The sequence below is a fragment of the Amblyomma maculatum genome, chromosome 6 (genome assembly GCF_055883805.1).
Source record: "Amblyomma maculatum isolate TAMU_Amacu chromosome 6, ASM5588380v1, whole genome shotgun sequence".
Taxonomy (NCBI): domain Eukaryota; kingdom Metazoa; phylum Arthropoda; class Arachnida; order Ixodida; family Ixodidae; genus Amblyomma; species Amblyomma maculatum.
The window spans coordinates 21,756,999-21,773,973 of record NC_139349.1 but is presented as its reverse complement, the minus strand read 5'-3'; the positions used below and the strand labels follow the sequence as shown (position 1 = coordinate 21,773,973).

The 16,975-nt window shown below is 47.0% G+C and overlaps 1 protein-coding gene and 1 pseudogene across 1 annotated transcript in view; both read left to right on the top strand.

The window, feature by feature from the left end:
* The first annotated feature begins 15,132 nt into the window (after window positions 1-15,132).
* Window positions 15,133-16,975, top strand: part of LOC146185243 (ATP-binding cassette sub-family G member 1-like) — a 40,111-nt gene continuing 38,268 nt past the window's right edge. The window contains exon 1 of the mRNA XM_084605493.1: window positions 15,133-15,250. The gene's annotated coding sequence lies outside the window, so the exon portion shown is untranslated. The remainder of the gene's footprint in view (window positions 15,251-16,975) is intronic.
* On the top strand, window positions 16,083-16,692 carry LOC146185244 (uncharacterized; annotated as a pseudogene).

The following is a 16,975-nucleotide window of genomic DNA, read 5'->3' as shown; positions in this document are numbered from 1 at the left end:
GGCCAAACTTTCTGCGCTTTGTAGCCCGAAACTTTAGCGAAATGCCGACCTATTAAAATAGCTCAAATATTTAGTTACAAAATGAATGCAAAAAGAAAGTATCCAAACATCATTCTGTGTACAAAGCGGCGGTATAGACCTTATTAGGGACCCTACATGTTGCGCCACGGCGCAACCTTATAGAGGGCGTGCGCATCGAGGATCGAGTATCGAGGCACCCTAACCTTATGCAAATTTGCTGCCATCTATTGGCCGCCTTACGCATTTCCGCCATGTTTGTCGCCGATAATGCCGACATGCTGCTGAGTCCCTTGGTGCACGCAAAACTAAAATAAGGGTGTAGAAGGAAAGAAGCAGAAAGTTGTACCCTTTTGAGCTTTTTTTTTTTTCTTTTTCTTCAGGCTTCGTGGTTGTCGCGCTAAGCGCACTTTCGATGAACGCACCGTCTGAATTGTAAAATGATATCCTATTTAGCCTGCTTTGGAAGATTGCAAATTCGTACTCGGTTCGAAGGCAGACGAAATATATCGCCCAAGGTGTGTTAAATTTGTCTGTAGACGGACTGCGCATCGCCTTTCCGCGTAAAAGATCTGCAAGCGTGTTGCTCCTGAGTTCCTTGTAGCGCCAACTCATCCCAGCTTTTACGGTTTCATGCATACAAGCTGTCAACAGATTTTACCCGCATGTGCGTCCAGATATCCAAATAGAACACGTTTCGGCACTTCAAAGGCTCTTAAATACAATATTCTATAACGTCTTTACGCATTCGATGAATCGAACACAGTCGACTACTTCCAGGCATCAGTTGCCGAGATGCGTCTCCGGAACACGGCTTGCGAAAGGTACGACTCAAAGTATACGTGGCAGCAACTGCTCCTACCACTTAGATGCTCCCGCCTACCGTGAGTTCGCATGACTGTTGCTATAGTGATAGCGGTCACCGCGCTGTTTACTATTTTTTTTATTAGGGCGAGATTTTTTCTCTGCGAGTTATGTGAGGTGCATCGAAAAGGAGTTACGCTTATATTTTGGACCATGCCAGTTTTGTTTTCTTTCATCCGTGTCGCTGAATAATGGCCTTTTTTCGTCTAACCTTCATGGCGCGCCATCAAAATAGTGTAATCAGGTAGGGATTGAAACTGTCAACCATTTCACACTATTCACAAGCAATATCGTTTGCAGCGAGCTTTACCGCGCTTAGCAATCAGGCTTGCTATTTCGGCTATCGAGCAGAAACAAGAATTGGCGCGCGAATATGAGATCTGCTATACGGTTGTTCACACGCCTACAAGATACATCAGCGGCTAAATATCCAGACAGAGAATGGGAACAGGATGGTAACAGTAGTGCGTGCGCTGTACTGCGAATTCTGAAGGTCCATCGGAGCGAAGTGTCTATTAGGCATCAGTCCTATATTAAAAAAAAAAGAAACAATATTAAGCTCCTTCTTGCACGCGTATTTGTACAACGTACTATATGGAATGACAACGATCACGGCCAAGCGCCGGGCGCAGTAACAAGTTGCGCCTTGCCCGTGCTGGACTCGAAAACATCCTGCGGCGGCTGACTCAGCGTAATGACATAATACACCCATAATGCACCCGTAATACACCCGTAATATACCCGTAATACACCCGGAAGCAATATCAACATGTTTGGCACTTTTACGGATGCGTATTTGAGCAGTGTATAAGGAATGCGCCGGAGCAGCAACAAAGGTTTTTACATTTGTAGCTACGCTGATGCCACCACTCGAGACAAATTCTGGCAGGGCAATGTAAGCAGCGTGGACAAGCCAATCGTCTATTATTCCGTAATTTGTTGCTCTGAATGCGAACAAATGTATTTCGTTATTTGTTTTCAGTGTTGCTTCATAAATGTTCTTACAATAATATTATTCTTTATGTTGGCTATCGAAATATATTACCAGGGGAGATCCCACCTGCGGTCTTGTACCATGGGACCTCTCGCTGTATATTCTTGTACGTTGTTTTTTTTATTCGAAAATAAACTTTCAACTTCAACTTCAAATAGCAAGGAAACCAGAGCACAAAGCAAACGCAGCTTCATAAGTGTGAAGCTGTGTGTGAGGTGTGGGTATGTGTTTTGTGAAGATGACCTAAAATGGCCTCCATGTTGTGTTTTTGATTACTGCATGATTTCCATTCGTCAATGACAGGTTTGACAAGTATAGTTTGTAGTTCATTATGTTTCAAAAATCCTGCCATTTCACTCTCACTTTTCTTTGTACAAGCTTCTTGGTATCTTCATGCAGCATATTCACCCTCTGTAATTTAGCATTGCGTCAAGGTAACCTGGTTAATTTCTTTTCATCACATTTCAAGACAGCTGTCCCAATTTCATAAAGTGTAGGGTTTCTGACGACAGGAACTCCTTGGAAATCATAGAAATAAATGAGATCCACAATCATGAGCTATCTAGGGTATGCATATACATGTCCATCGCGCTGTGGAATGGTGTCAGTACGCTGTTAGAACAGGTCTTGTGGTAACAACAACCATTGTCTGAGGTGGTCCTTTAATGGGCACTGAAATGCTGTGTAACTACAGATACTGACAGAACTATTGATCACGTTATGTGATGATGCGATCCTTGCATGCATATAGGTATACATTTCAGAATATACAGTGCACCACTTGTCCATTTGCCACCAGTTTGTGTGAAAATGTATTTTTCATGTATGTTAACCAGTATTTAACAGATGAACCCTGTGCACAAGCCAAAAGTGCCAAGAGCCAAATGTCACGAGGCCATACGACATGGCAGAAGCTGTTAAGTCAAGCTTACAAAGTTATATTTGAAATATGTTCTGGGATGTTTCAGCTCCGATTAAGAAAGGTTACTCCTAGGCCATAGAGGCATGATCGTACAGTTTGGTTAACGTGAGGCTTACAGAGGTCTATGCTTGGTTGTCTATCACATAACAGGGCAGCCTACGACCGTATGCTAATGAGTATATCTGAGATAACAGAGACATGAATTAAGGAATTAGTAATTAAGTTTGTAGCAAAGGGCATGTAAATTATCAGGAATCCACAGTGGATCTGCAGACAAGAACCATTAAAGCTGGCGCACCATACCCTTACAGGTGGAGATTAGGAGTCTCCCGAATTTTTTGTCTGCTCAAAGCTTGTCATTTCCTTCGTTCTTCCAGGTGAGGAAGATGTGAAAATGATAGCATCGAAAATGCCAGAGCCATTGTTAACAAGAATGCTGATCCCAACAGCGTAAAACGGAATTTCAGAAAATATAGGTGACTAGTAATGCTGGCAACAGTTGAAGCTATGTGGAAAGGCATAAAATTGAAATGCAACATATGCAGAGATATGTTGTGAGACGACCAGTCTGTGATGTGCGACATCTGTCTCCGTTAGTTTCATCAAGTGATTGGCCAAAGCAGATTGGGGCTTGTGGTTTAGTGATAAGTGCAGTGTAGTAGCATAGATGCAATCTTGCCCATTAAAAATTGGAGTGGAGTAAGTGCATTATTTTGTTTTTGTAAGATGTTCATGGTTTCCATGCAAACATTATGAGAAATTTCTTCCTAGAGAATGTTTGCTGAAATGTGACTATAATGTGCAATAAAACTAGCGTTTTCTTGCTATTTACTTTTCGTTGTATACATTAGTTCTGTGAAGGAAACCACAGGCTAGAAGGAAATGTAATGGCATGCATTTTGATACTTGGCCCCATTGTGCTGGCTCAGTAGTTGTGCTTGGCTGCTGAACCCATAGATGCAGATTTGGTTTCAGCCACAGCAGGGGAATTTCAATAGAGACGAAACAATAGGCCGTCATGCACCGTGCAGTGTCAGTGCATGTAAAAGAACCCCAGGTGGTCGAAATTATACCGGAGCCCTCAACTATTATGTTCCTCACAGCCGTAGTTACTTTGGGATGCTAAACCAGATATTATATATCACATCATACTCTGAGTAAGATGCTATTCATGGTCAGTTAATCATACACTAAATGACCAATTTTTTTTCTGCATGGTACAGCAGTGGTAGTACAATTTTACTTTAGCCTTCATAATGAATATCACTGGCTCCACATGGCATTTTGTCGACCTTTGATATGCGTCACAATCACACACCCGAGTATGCATTTTTCTAAGGGCACCTATGCATGCAAAGAGGGGATCGTTACTTTCCATTTGTCAGAACTGAAATGCATGATCCACATCATTTCTGTAATTCAACTGCCTGCTATTTGAACTGTCTAGCATTGATGCAAATTTCAAAGAACTGCAATTAGCAAATTAATTCAAGCAGGAAACCATGCCAAGAACTGCTTCGGTTTCATCTTTAACAACTGTTTGAGAACTAAAATTAGCCAAATGTTGCAAAGCATAGATGAGAGGCTACAAAATCTAAAAAAACAATGCATCCTACCTGTGGCATGTAGGGTTTCACATCCTAAAGTGACATATGTAGCTATGAAGAATACTGTAGTGGAGAGCTCCAGACTAATTTGACTGCCCGGGCTTTGTACTTTGCGTTGACATCTTACAGGAAACAGAAGCATTTGCATTTCACCTGCACCAAAGTGTGACTGCCATCACTGGCATTAAACATCACGACCTTGCGGCAAGAAGCCGAACGGGCCGTTAAGAGGTCGCAGCGTGTACATACATGCTATACACGTCAACCTTTCTAGCATTAAAGCTGTCACAGGCATGGCAGATATTTATGTTCAGCTTTGGACTACAAGTTTAAAATTGTACGATTTGTGTTTGTCTAGCATTTAAAACAAAAGAAACTAAGGAAAAACGAAAAAAAAATGAACATAATATGTTGAAAGAGCACTAGTCATTAACACATAAAGCATATTCGTTCCTTTATTAATGATGAAGTGGCCTTCAACAATAGTGCAAAGCCTGAACATTTAGGAAGGTGCTGTGCCAGGCAGCTATTTTACAGAAACCTGAACCATTTCACCTGTAGTAATGCGCATCTCGGCGGTGTGGGCTGGGCACTTATTTTTCGGTCCCCTCCAACATATGCGAAAACTGTATCATGTGCATTCCCATTTTCCGAGTTTTGAGCTCTGTAGGGCAGTCTAACAAATTGTCGATGACTTATTTTCGTCTGATTGTTGCACAGCGCGTGTAAATAAATTACCACTGCACCAAATAAACACTGACATACACGTGCAACATCGCCGATCATAAACGGACACACTGATGTCCGTCACAGCACTCTTCATCACAGCACTCTTCGTAGTCTCACACAGCACTCTCGTAGGACGTAATCCGTACATCACAGCATCTCACGGTAAGCACAAACCACACCTTCAGTTGTACAACAAACACGAATGACGCGATGCTTGGGCTAGAGACACGCCGGCGGTACCCAGCTTTTTCAGCGCCGCTTGTATATGTACTACGTAGAACTTGCAGCACCAAACCTCAATGCGAGCAGAAAGCGATGCGTTACGTGACGCATCTTATCACAGATGGGAGTGAGGAAACTTTGAAGAATCAAAACTACATAACTACATAACGACTGTCGTAGACGTTACTCCAAATGATAACGAGGACCAAATGAGCGGGCGTGCGGGCCGTCAACACCGCGATTACATGCGCTTGCGCTCTGGTCGTGCTTGCCACGCTGCCGCGGTCCAACTCACGTAACCTATATCATCATGCCATCACGTAGTATATCACCCATTCTAGGCACTATTCTTGCCACTGTACTATTCTTTGTAACTTCACATTTCACGCATGCAGTATGTAGTATGTACATACTGCTTGCACCTCGCACACCTCATACCAACTTCGATTTGGCTACATATGATATGGCTACCATGTTGTTGCTACAACCACATCTGGGGATCTCGGATCCGTCCTGCTTTCTCGACGGATCCCAAGGCCCATATCGGAGAAAAATGCGTTGAGTCCGTCGGACGAACCCCGCCGATCGGGTCCGTACGCCGTACCCCTCCCGGATCCGTCCGGCTTTCCCGACGACGTAAACACCTGATAGGGTCTGTCCGCCGTATCTCTGAAAAATAGTCCCCGGATCCGTCCGACGTACCCTGAAGAAAAACGCACCGGGTCCGTCGGACGTACCTTTAAGACCACTGATCGGGTCCGTCCGACGTACTTTTAGCCACAGCCATATTGTTAAAGTGGTGTTTGACTGACTGTATTTCAGAGATGTAGCTAGGGCTATATTGATGGTGGCGCTGGAAAATATTTTCCTCCTTATATCATCTGTTGGTCCAGTAACACTTCTTTACATGCTGCCCTCCCCCCCTCCCCCCATGACGGGGGATTCACAGGAAGACGCCAAAAACTCTTCTCGACTTCCCAAGCAAGTGCAGATCGCCTTAAATTCATAAAAAGACCTCCCATATTGTGGCGGAAATTTTGTTTTTGCGGCTCGACAAGGTTTCCAAAAGCTAAACATAGTAAGTTATTAGGCAGGGCGCCGTCTCCTCGTTGTCGCTTTTTTTCGAATAAATGGCCATCCTAAACGTGCGTTGGGTGCCTCGATGGCCTCGATGCGATGCCAGTGAAACATCCGAAGTGCGTTATTAGTGCTGCCATCTATACGCTATCAGTCAAACATTTGCGTTTTTTTTCGCTTCGGCATCTCTACGATAGGTAGCGTTGCTCTTCTAACAAATTTTAAACGAATGAGCGGGGCGCGTGCACTGAGGCGCCCTAATAGAGTGACAAATCAAATAAATGGCCATCATAAACGTGCGTTGGGTGCCTCGATGCGATGCTAGTGAAACATCTGAAGTGCGTTATTAGTGCTGCCATCTATACGCTATCAGTCAAAAAGTTGCGTTTTTTCGCTTCAGCATCTCTACGATAGGTAGCGTTGCTCTTCCAGTTCATCATCAGTTCATCATCATGAGCGGAGCGCGTGCATCGAGGCACCCTAATAGAGTGACCGATACAAAGAGAGTAGGAAAGAGGGTGCATCATGCTACATGTTGCGCCGCGGATGGTGTACCATCCTCCTTGCTCCCCTTGTATCGGGCATTCTTTAAGGGTGCCTCGGTGCGGAAAAGTGTAGGCTCCCTGAAAGAGTCCATAATCGAAACATGGTTAAAACTACAAACTAACGGTTTTGCTCAAATTTGGCAAACGCACCGAGATTTGGTAGAGAGAGAGAGAGAGAGAGAGAGAGAGAGAGAGAGAGAGAGAGAGAGAGAGAGAGAGAGAGAGAGAGAGAGAGAGAGAGAGAGAAAACTTCAGCTGCTCCAGGTGGCCGGCAGTCCAAGTCTGTCAGCTACCTCTTGCGCTCTTGCCGAGGCCCGGGACTGGCAAAAGCACGCCCACTCGCTCTCAAATGAAACATGACGTTGCGCGGTAAATATTCTACTTTTGAGGGGCTGCAAGATGCTTCACAGCAGTACGGGCAGGAGAAGTTTTATAATTTCTATATCCGCTACTGTTGAACGATCATGGCGGCGAGGAAGAAACGAAACGCCACCTGAATGATAAGCTGCAAAAGAACCAAGTACATTGATTTTGCTCTATAAAAGACGGCAAATCCTTCAAGAGCCGAAACAAGGGAGAAAGCGAATCAAGGTAGGATGTCATACTTACTTATACAATATCTAGTGTCCATATTGTGGGGTTATGAAGGGGAGGCGGTCTTCCGCTCCGCTCCTACTCCGCAATGGCGCCTCAACGTGGTTCTCTCGTGCAGAAGCACTTGAGCTGGTTGCCCCTCCCTAGGGACAAATGACGATAGTCAGTTCGCGGCGTGGAGTGCCTGCCCGGACCTTTAACATTAGGCCTGACCCGACATCGCTATGCTAGCAAGGCTAATATGCTTTTTTGACGGCGAGGTGGGAGGAGTTGCAGCGAGAACAAATGGTCGTACATGTGTGTGTGTGTGTGTGTGTTTGTGTGGGTGTTTGTGTGTGTGTGTGTGTTTGTGCGTGTGTGTTAGAGGTGCAGCCACGAGGTCCGTACATGGAGCGTGAGACCGAGTCGTCCACGGAGAACGGCACGCCGGAAGCGAGTGAGTGCCTCAGCCGGGACGGTGGCCCTACTTTTCTTGTATATAGTTGTAAATATTTCCTCTTCTGTCTCTTTGGCTCTGGGTGCCAGGTGCCGCAATCGGCTGACTGCTATTGCAGCCGTGATTGCCGGAAAGCACCGGGGCGCTCCGACACCGCTGGACGTAGCTGGACGCGGTGGGCGCCGTTCGCTCAGAAGTTGCCTTTGGATGGCAGCGAGCAAGTAGGGTCACCCTGGGTTCCTTGGCGGAAATGCACATCCTCGCGGCGCTGCGTTCTAGCTATTGTCCTTAGCGCTAGAGCGAATAGGCTTAAGGCTCTTTTTGGGAGCTGCCTGTCGCACGTCGGAGGACAGTCTAACCGTGGCATACAGCATGCGCAAATGCGTTTTGCTTGTTTTATATTGACTTTGCTGTAGCCGAATATCTCGCTTAATTAGAGAAAGCTAACTTCGTTCAAATGAACTTGGTATTTTTGGGCTGAGAAGGAGAATCGGAAATTTCGTGGAACTAGATTATTATGCCGGGAAACGAACCGCGGATGCCAGTGCTTCGTTCGGATTAACGGAACGCAGTGCGGTGCCGGATAAAATTGTTTGGCGCATTGGCCCGCATTTTGCCAAATGGTCATTTTCATCAATTTATTCAACCTTTTTGGAGATCCGGAGGGTTATGCAGATATCAAGTGAAGCCGCCTGGACCTGCTGCCATTGTTTACGTTCCTGCCTGCTGCCCTGCGGCCGTGAATCACCGAAGCTCGGAGTCTCACGGAACCAGTCTGGCTTAATGGGAGGGGAGGCCAACCCCCTGCCTGCCAACAAAGGTGCGTCAGCGGGAACAACACCCTCCCGTCACGCTGGCTTCTGGTTCTGGGACCTGCCGATGGACAGCGGGGGGCCCCTTCACCTTGCTGCTCGTCGGATGACACCAACGCTTGGATCGCCCTGCTAAGCCTGGTGTTTATCTCGCGGATGGCGTCCAAGGAGCAGCTCTCGACAACCATAGGTGAACATTTAAGGAGGGAGGGATGTGGAAAACCAGTTTCCTCTCCCTTCGCCGCGACCGACCACCACCACCCCAACGAGCTTCATGGCAGCGCCAGCTGGGAGAGGGGGTAAATACCTCCCCTTGGGGGAAGGAGACCAGCGATGGGTGCGCCACCAAGACGTCTACGCGGGTTCCCGCGAGAAGACGAGAGGGGGCTTCTGGATCCAGCCGGCAACGAGAGCGGCCGTCTCCCGCCGCCTCTCCCGGCAAATGCCGGGGGATAGTGGGCACGGAGTACGCATGCGCACACGGGAGGACCCGTTGTGCACGACCGCCCATCTTCTGGTTCCCAACGGCGAAGCGACCGGTAAATACCGCACGCTCTCGCCGCCTCCCGCGGCAAACGCCGTGGTATGGCTTCGTCCGAAGAATGCGGAGCGCACGGGAGATCCCGGCCGCCATATTCACGGCGCGTTCAAATGTCCGCCGCTGAAATCGCACCCCCATTTCCCAGCCGGTGAGTCGAAAGCCCTTCTTACGCAGCCTTGCCCTTCCAAGGAAAACCTTGTTGATGTATAGCTAGTCGGCATGCTCTGTATTATTTGCAAGTGCAATAAATAGCATTCGAGTATTAACTATGTGTCTTCCGTCCTTTGTCCCCTTTGTTCCCTCCGCGGGTCGCCAGCGACGACGTTGCACCTGCGGAGGAGCGGGGCGGAATACCGTCTCCCGTTCAATACCCCCACAATATATACCTTCACTGAGGACGCGGTATCACTGATCGAAGAGAGGACGAATTTTCATAATATAGTGCACCGCATCGTGCGTGAAATCGATAGCTACCTGCTGCAGTGCTCAGGGTTAGCGAAATTCTGCCTTGACCATGCACAGATCAGTGTTTCAGGTTTAGTAGATACAAGTTCGAAAATTTCGCCTTTCAAGCTCGCGGTCAGCGCTGGACCAGCGGAGCGACTTTCCACGCTACACCACTATCCTGCTTTAAAAAGCCAAACAATGCGGCGTTTGACATTCAGTTGCTTTTTGTGGGCCACGTAATGGAAAGCAACGCCTTCAGACACTCGATAAATGCTCAAAAATATAGACCTTTCTTCTCTTTAACACTCACTCCAGGCTGTCTTCAACATACTAAGCAGGCGGACGCTGACAAAACCATTGAGCACTCCACTCGAAACCAAACACTCGCGTGTCTTTAGAGATCTGTAGAATCGCCTTCACAGTTCTAAAGTTATGATAGAATTTGGAACTTTCCGATCACTAGTGCATTAGACCCATATGACAGCGCTGTCGCTTGAATAAGGACCACACAAGACCAAAAGCTTATCTCGTATAATATAGCTAACCAAGGTATACATTACAGCGTTGTGTTGATTTTTATGGCGCATAGGTTACTAATGCTGCCATGCGCCAAGAACAAGGTTTAATGTATTTATTTTGAGCATAATGACTAAATTTTTCTTCAGAATGTAGCTTGTTTAGGAACACTGTTTCATTTAGAAAACCAAAAATGCTGGGAATTTGGACTAGTGCAGTCTCTCCTAAGATCATTTTGGGACGGAAAAGAATCTGTTTCAAAATTGTACAAAATGTTTTCCTCTTAATTTCTCGAGTTTGGTGCATATGAAAGTAAAATATGGTTTATTGCTAGTTCATCTCCACACTTTTACATATTGGTTTGCCACTGTGTGTCAGGTGTGAGTGTGTCTTATTCAAATATGACTTAAAATGTCCTCCATGAGGTGCTTTTGATGACTGCATGATTTTCATTCCTCGATGACAGGTTTGAAAAAGTGTAGTTTGTTGTTTATATGCAATGCTTAAAAAATCCTGCCATTTCACTCTCAAGTTTCTTTGTACAAGCTTCTTGGTATCTTCATGCAGTATATTCACCTTCTGTAATTTATTATTGCGGCAAGGTAACCTGGTTATTTCTTTCCAACACCTTTCAAGACAGCTGTCCTGCATTGATAAAGTGTAGGGCTTCTGGTGACAACAACGCCGTGGAAGTCACAGAAATAGACTCACAATCATGAGCTATCTAAGGTATGCATATATATGTCCATCGCTCAGTGGAATGGTGTTAGCACGCTGTTGGAACAGGTCTTGTGGTAATAACCACCGTTGTCTAAGGTGGTCCTTTAATGGGCATTGAAGTGCCATGTAACAGCAGGCACTGACAGAACCCGATCATATGTTATGTGATGATGGCACCCTTGCATAAATATAGGTATATATTTCAGATTATGCAGTGCACCACTTTACCATTTGCTCCCATTGTTTGCGCGAAAATGTCTTTTCATGCATGTTAACCAGCATGATTACCAACAGATGGACCCTGTGCACAAGTCAAAAGTGCCACGAGCCAAATGTCACAAGGCTACACGGCATGGCAGGAGCTGCTAACTCGAGCTTAAAAAGGTATATTTTTAACTATGTTCTGGTACGTTTAAGCTCCGAGTAAGAAAGATTACTCCTAGGCCACGGAGGTATGTTTGTACAGTTTGGTTAGCGCGAGGCTTACAGCGGTCTACAACAAGTTGTCTTTCACAAAACAGGGCAGCCTATGAGTGCATACTAATGAGCACGTGTGAAATAACAGAGACAGGAATTAAGGAATTAGTGATTAAGTTTGTAGCAAGGGGCATGAACATTAACGGGAATCCACAGTGGGATTCACAGACAAGAGTCGTTAATGATGGCGCACCATACACTTACAGATGAAGGCCAGGTGTCGCCCTAATTTTTTGTCTGCTCAAGGCTTAAGTAATTTTCTTCGTTCTTCCAGGTGAGGAAGATGTGAAAACGATAGCATCGAGAATGCTAAAGACTATCATTAACAAGGATGCTGATATCGACAGTGTAAAAAATACTTCACAAAAGATGTCGCCATTCCGGACGCGATCAAACAAGCGCTAAGAGTCGACCCGATTCCACGGAACGTCCACCCGGAACACAACCGGGGAAGAAGAGTGGCCAGGGTCAGAGCTCTCCTACACAGCCACGGTGACGACATGGGGACAAGGTTCGTTGACGCCGCGGAATAGGCAGAAAGCTCGCGATTCGCGGTTGCGGCAGTCGATTCGTGTGGCAAAATGCGAATAACGGCAAAGTGTATCGTGCGGACGCGCAGAGGAGGCGGAGGAACGGCGGTGGCACTCGCCCTCACGGATCCGACGTGCACCACGGTTCTCTGCGATTCACGTCAAATGGTCAGAAACTTCGCCAAATGATGGATCTGTGGCTCGAGTCCTGAGTAATCGAAAAGTCCAGCAGGAGGTAGAATTTCAAACCAGAATTCAGTGGTTCCCGGCGCACATGAAAGAAGTATCGAAGACGCATCTTAACCGAAACGAGACGGCACACGCCAAGGCGCGCTGGTTCGTGAACTGCGCCGGCGACCATCGTCCATGGTCCAGCACCAAAGACTGCTTGACCAGCTGCAACGAAATTACCAGGGCCCTCTGCCTGGCCCGCCGAACCTTCACTCCGCCAAGCGACAAGCTGGACAGGGCGCACGCGGTGGCCCTTAGACAACTGCAGACGCTCACGTACCCCAACCCGGAACAATACCACAGGCTTTACACCAGCACATAGCCTACAAATATATGCAAGCTCTGCCCCACTGATATAGACCTCCTCTCTGGACTGTTGCAAACCGGTTCCGCTGCCGCCTCCACCGTGTTGATGTCAGGCGCACACAACAGCCCAGCGAGCATTATGGTGACGCCCAGGAGGCCCTCGTTGCAAAGGTCTATAGCCACTTTAACTCACATGCTCTGGGACTGTAAAAAAAAAAAAAAAAAAAAAAAAAACCCACATGGTGCTAACTCCGGAACCCTTCCGCTGCGGTTGGACGCTGCCTTGTGCAGTCCCAGCCGCGGTGACCAACTCGGTCGGGGTTGCCCTCACACCTGCGGTGACACGAACATGGCCGCAATAGCGATATTTATATCAACGTCCAGGATTTCCTGTCACCAAGTCACCAGATCACGAGGCAGATATTCACCACTTGTTGTGGGCTTGCCCTGCACTGAAGCCAACGAGAATTCGGCACCTGACGGCAGTGGGCCTTTCGCCGAACAACTCATCTTCATACATTGCATGGACTCAAGGGCCTTATCATCGCTCTCTCGTGAACTTTATTAGAACAGCTAACCTTTTGTTCTTTCATTTAGTACCCCCTTTAATTTTTTACACATTCCATTATACCCTGAGGCAATAAACAACGTTATTAAAAAAAAAGAACTCAGGGCTGTCCAGCAGGCCCGCGAGGCGACGACGAGGCAGCACGTCGACATCCCCTAGTGGGAAACCTAAGGCCCCGCAGCTCTGTAGGACTATAAATAAAGGTTTTAACAACCAAATGGGTGACTGGCAGTGCTGGTAACCGTTGAAGCTAAGCGGAAAGGCATGAAATTAAAATGCAACGAATGCAGATATATGCCGGGAGATGACCAGTCTGTGGTGTGCGACATCTTTCTGCGTTATTTTCATACAGTGACTGACCAAAGAGAAGTGCAGTGTAGTAGCATAGATGTAATCTTGTCCGTTAACAATTTGAGTGCAGTAAGCGCATTGATTTGTTTTTGCAAGATGTTTATGGTTTCCATGCAAACATTGTGAGAAATTTCTTCCTGAAGAATGTTTGCTGAAATGTGACTGTAATCTACAAAAAAGTAACGTTTTTTTACTGTTTACTTTTTCATGTACACATTGTTCTATGAAGGAAACCACAGGATAGAAGCAAATGTAATGGCATGCATTTTTTTTTACTTGAACCCGTTGCTTCGACTCAGTAGTTAGAGTGCTCGGCTGCTACCCCTAAACTAAGTTACCTAAATGAAGCTTTGGCCGTGGCCGGCCAAAGCGTCATCCGGAGCAGCAAGAGCGGTAGGAGCGATTGCATCCTCTAACTCCTGCAAATGGTATAGCTTAAGCCGTGAGTGTTGCAAACCTCGAGCTTTTATTAACACGATAAGGCCCTATTGTCCAGAAAATACCGCGTCTGAATTGCGAGCGAAAAATCACTGGCGTGGTTCTTCTTCAAAAGGCGGTAACTGGATTGGGCGTAAACCCTGTATCCCTCGCCGTAAGTCAAATCAGTTCAATGAATATAATGGCTCCCGTCTGCTGCTGCCATTTCGGTTCCTCGTTCACGTACCGTCTTTTCCAAAAGTAACCAGGCTGCTCCGAAGGCTGGCGGAGCAAGCGCGCGGCCGTGTGGCGGCGTTGCGCTCGCTGTGGCTTATCGGTGCTCGTCAGCTCCGAGGGTACAACAGCTGACGTAACTTCGCACCCTCACTCTCGCCCGTTGGATGATAAAAACTAGGCGCGTATGATGTGTGGGCTGCGGTTTCACGCGTGCGAAGCCTGGCTGTGCCCAGAGAGGGCGCTCAGTTAGCGACGGGGCTATTATCTCTTCTCGGCAACTGCGGAAAACAGAAAAACAGGTGATAGTAGACACGGTGAGCTCTTGTTCGTTTTTAGGATGAATATGTGCTAGATTTGCCAGACAATGCTGCTCTGATATAAGGGTTCCGCGAACGAGAAAGCAGTCATGTGCATATAATGGCTAAGCGTGAGGAAGCTTTCGTTATCGTTTGTTACCTATACCAAAACTTACCTACAAGCAAATGCAAGAATTTGTTAGAATCAAAGATTGATCTTATTTATACACTGCCTCCCCAAGGGACTAGCACAATTTTGCAAGCCTAAAAGAGATATAAGGTGGCTTGGAAGGGTTCACAAGCTTTCCCATAATTTGTACCGGAGTTACGGTCCGTAAAATTGCAGTACGCAAGGCACCTCGGAGAAAGCATGTTGAAATTTCAAGGTGCGTTATCATTCTTTATGTACAGGCGCATCAAACACGCAGGAAAGCGCAATTCTGCTGGTGTGTTTCAGTAGCGGATTGCAGAACACAAGCACGTATAATTATATAGCGAGAAACGCGACATCTGCTTCAGGGCAGTTGCCGAGAAGAGCGAATAGTCCCGTCGCTATACTAAGCGCCCTCGCTGGGCATAACCAAGCTTCGCACACATGAAACCGCAGCCCGCACATCATACGCGCCTGGTTTTTATCATCCAACGAGCGAGATTGAGGGTGCGAAGTTACGTCAGCTGGTGTACCCTCGGAGCTGACGAGCACCGATAAGCCACAGGGAGCGCAACGCCGCCACACGGCCGCGCACTTGCTCCGCCAGCCTTCGCAGCAGCCTGGTTACTTTTGGCAAAGACGGTACGTACAGTTTCTTAATCGCTTAGTAACTGTTCCCCTGATGTGGGCCTCTTTTCTCTCACACGTACCAATTAGCGTACAGTCTGAGCTGCCACATTATGTCCAAGACAATTCGACGCAAATATAAAAACCCCGCTTCAACTAAGCCTTACGAACGTTCTTGCTTGACCTATAGAACTCGGCGTAGGAAATGGACACTATAAGGGTCCCGAGTCAGGGTTTGATGCTTATTTCAAATAAGCTACCCGAGTTGGCAGCTTCTGTCAAGTCGGACAAGTCAAGTGAACAAGTGACGTCACACAACCCTGAGATAAACCAGTTCCCGACCATGTCACCCACCGAATATCGCCATCCAGAAGCTATATCTCGTGATTTCAACGCTGCCGTCTAAAAATAAAGCATTATTAGCAGTGATCTGATCGCGGAATAGCACATAAACGAACATCACTTAAATGCAGTATTCAGTTGTATTATATTATGTATGTATTCCTTCTTCGGAAGCTCCATTGAACGCTATGCAAACGCCCTTCATTTCAACAAAATTCAGTTATTGCTCATTTCAGTTCTGCGAACCTTTTCCGCGACGTCATAATGTGTCTCCCTAGTCATACTGAGCACACCAACAAGCACAACCTGCACTTTTTGTTGCACATTTTTACAATGAGAACTGCTACATCGACATGACGTCACGCCAGCGTACGGCAACACTTAGCGCCGCTGCCCTCCTTCTCCTCTTCCTCCTCCTCCTCACATTCCTTTCCTAACCGTCTCGCTCAACGCCTATATTAACACGCACCTAAGTGATAAATGTTTTCTTGGCCTAGCCACCGCTATGTACGGTGAAGAATCTTCTGTGGCGACGAGGGGGGGATGCCAACGGGCCGCCCTCTTTATACGCCGCAGCCTTCGCTCCCATAGGAGAATATGCCCGCCGCAGTTTGACGAAACGAGCGACAAGTGGCCAGCTTCCCAAGGGCGACTGGAGGCCTTCGTTGAAGGCTGTGGCGTCACAGACGACATAAAGCGGTCCCTGTTGGTTGCAGCGCTGACGACCCACATCGTGGATTTACTTAGTGGTCGATGTGCGCCAGACAAGGTGAATGAACTCCCAAGTCGCAGCTGTGCTGCAGGAGCATTTTTCGCCGCAACTAAACGCAATAACACAGTCTTGCAAATTCTTTACAAGCGACCAGCTGTCATAGCGAACATGACTTCATAGTTGCCATTCGTCAAACAGCAGACACATGCAATTTTGGCGCAACGTGGACCGAATGCTGCGAGATCGCATCGTTTGTGGGCTGCAAAGCGCAGGAGTGCGTCAACAGTTGCTTGCGAAGCCTCAGCTGATGAGAAGTGAAGCAGAAGAAATCGTGCTATCACCCGAAATGGCAGAATCGAGCGCGCATCAGATAAGCAGCCACTTTGAGGAAGGAAGCGTATAGTATGTACAGGGTCGTCCACTTCTAGCTATAACACGGTCACTACATTCAAAGCAACATTGCGCCCGACGTAGGCATATATCGATGCAAAGCGATGCGAGCACAGAAGGACCCGGGCGTATTGCTTCACATGGCCTGCCACTAAGCTATATTGCTTGGCCGAGTCGGACGTAATGACGCTTTGAAAGCAGTGACCGTGCTATAGCTAGAAGTGGACGAGGCTGTACATGCGATGGGAGGACAATCGTTTTTGCCAGGAAACCGGCATCGGATTATTTCGTGCGAA